Source organism: Penaeus vannamei, chromosome 20, assembly GCF_042767895.1.
Source record: "Penaeus vannamei isolate JL-2024 chromosome 20, ASM4276789v1, whole genome shotgun sequence".
NCBI lineage: Eukaryota > Metazoa > Arthropoda > Malacostraca > Decapoda > Penaeidae > Penaeus > Penaeus vannamei.
The window spans coordinates 2430143-2432642 of record NC_091568.1 but is presented as its reverse complement, the minus strand read 5'-3'; the positions used below and the strand labels follow the sequence as shown (position 1 = coordinate 2432642).

At 45.1% G+C, this 2500-nt stretch overlaps 1 protein-coding gene across 19 annotated transcripts in view; it reads right to left on the bottom strand.

The window, feature by feature from the left end:
- The window catches only part of SLO2 (slowpoke 2), a 585082-nt gene that overhangs the window by 525559 nt on the left and 57023 nt on the right, over nucleotides 1-2500 (bottom strand). The gene's annotated exons all lie outside the window — the stretch shown is intronic.

The following is a 2500-nucleotide window of genomic DNA, read 5'->3' as shown; positions in this document are numbered from 1 at the left end:
TCCCACTTAGCTTTCCTTTCCTGGTGCTCTCAGCCTTTTGAAAACTCATCCTCTAGTATCCTTTCACTGCAGAACCCAGCTGGCTTGCAGAATGTCCATTAATTTCATTTTTCTCTTTTATGACTTTGACTGTTTTATTAGTATATTAGTTTTTTTTTATTCCAATTTTATAGTCAATCTTCTTTCTTCCGTATTTTTCATTCTTCTTATTTCTATATTTCACTCTTCATTTTTATTTTTGTATTTAGTTTTATTCCTTTCTCATTTCTCATTCTTATTATTATCATTCTTATATTCACTCTCATTCTTATCTCATTTTTATATTCATTCTTATTCTTACTTCATTCCTACAGTTCTTATTCCATCCATTTCTCATTATTTCTCATTCTTCCTTCTCATTCCTCGAGGCTACTACCTCCTCCTTCTCCCGGACTCATGATTGGTTAGCCAGTTCATTTCTAAGCTTCTTCTTCTTCCTGTATTAATAATGTTGAGATCCATCATAACGTCTAAGAGCCTCATTAGCTTTGCAAATCTTCCTTTTTCCGTCTGTTCCTCGGGAGGGATATCGGGAGGGAGGGGAGGAGGGAAGGAGGGGAAGAGGGAAGGAGGGAGTAACAGGGGGAGGGATAGCGGGAGGGAGGGAAGGAGGGGAGGAGGGAAGGAGGGAGTAATTGGGTGAGGGATGGAAGGGAGGGAGGGAAGGAGGGAAGGAGGGTAGGAGGGAAGGAAGGAGTGAAGGAGGGAGTAATTGGGTGAGGGATAGCGGGAGGGAGGGAAGGAGGGAGTAATTGGGTGAGGGATAGCGGGAGGGAGGGAAGGAGGGCAGGAGGGAGGGAGGGAGTAACAGGGGAGGGATGGAAGGAAGGGAGGGAGAAGGGTTGTGGGGGAAGGAGGATGGAAGGGAGGGAGGGAGGGAAGGAAGGGGGTGGAAGGGGGCGGGAGGGATGGGAGAAAGGTAGGGAAGGAGGATGGGGGGATGAAGGGTGGAGGAGTGAGGGGGAAGGTAGGAAGGAGGAAGGGTGGAGGAGGGAGGGAGGGATGAAAGGAGGAAGGGAAGGAGGGAAGGTAGGATGGAGGGAGGGAGGGGATAAAGGAAGAAGGGAAGGAAGGGAGGAAAGGTAGGAAGATGGAAGACAGGATGAGAGGAGGGAGGGAAGGTACGAAGGGGGGGGGGGAGAGGAGGAAAGGGAAATAGGGGGAATAAAAATAAGGATGGGGGAGGGATAGAGAAGGAAAGGAGACAGGGAAGGAAGGAAGTGGAAGGCAAGGAGGGGGAGGGCGGAGTTTCTCGTCTTATTGAATGTCTAGAGCTTTTATTAGGGACGTATCTCCATCAGATGAGAACATCATTTCGAATGTGAATGAGAGGTTTCTCTCTCTCTCTCTCTCTTCCTCTTCCCTTCTCTCTCTCTCTCTCTCTCTCTCTCTCTCTCTCCCTCTCTCTCTCTCTCTCTCTCTCTCTCTCTCTCTCTCTCTCTCTCTCTCTCTCTCTCTCTCTCTCTCTCTCTCTCTCTCTCTCTCTCTCTCTCTCTCTCTCACCCAGGACTTCCTCGGCGTCACGTACCTCCCGAATTCATCAAGTGTATCCGCCTCTCCCCATACGCCAGTTTCCTGTTTCCTTCACTAAACAGCATCCCCCCCCGCTGGACAACTCGGCTCACGTCCCTCGCTCTATAATCCTCCTTCCCCCCTCTTCTTCCTCTCTGTTCTTTTCCCTATTCTGTCGGCGCTTCTATCCTTCCTCTCTCTTCTTTTCCCTATTTGTCCTGGAATTCTGTCGGCGCTTCGACCATGTTTTGATTTCTCCGCGCTGTTCATTTTTTTTTTTTTTTAGTAAGTGGCCATTGATATCTGTGCGTAGGGGACGGCTGGTAATGCTTGTTAATGAGACTGACGTTAAAACTGTTCGTAAAGGATGGGAATGAAGGCAGTAATGCGAATAATGAAGGTGGAAATGGTATTGATGACTGAGATAATGATAACAATGTTGATACGAATGAAAACGATAAAAAAAAGTATTGATAACGGCTAGAAACGGTTATACACAGACGTGTATCGTAAGTATTGAAAAAATAATAATGATTAACACATGAAACAGCAACGTGATTTGTCCTCTTTCATTAGCCTTTATGATTTTTTTCCTTTTATTTTGAATTTTCACACCTGTACAGACCCCAGCTGTCAGGGGGTTTGTTTACATTTCCGATGTCGGCCATTGTTTATACTCGCTGAACCAACGCATAAATTGACTCCTTTTATTTTCCTTTGATTTTGTTTCCTATTTTCCTTCTTTTATCTTTTTTATTTTATGCTGTTGATTTATTGTCATTTTTATTGTCATCATCATGATTATCTTAAGTTATGGCACTTTCTTGCTCTCTCTGTCTGTCTGTTTTTCTGTCTGTCTGGCTTTCTATATGTATCTCTCTCTATCTGTATCTCTCTCTCTCTCTCTCTTTCTCTCTCTCTCTCTCTCTCTCTCTCTCTCTCTCTCTCT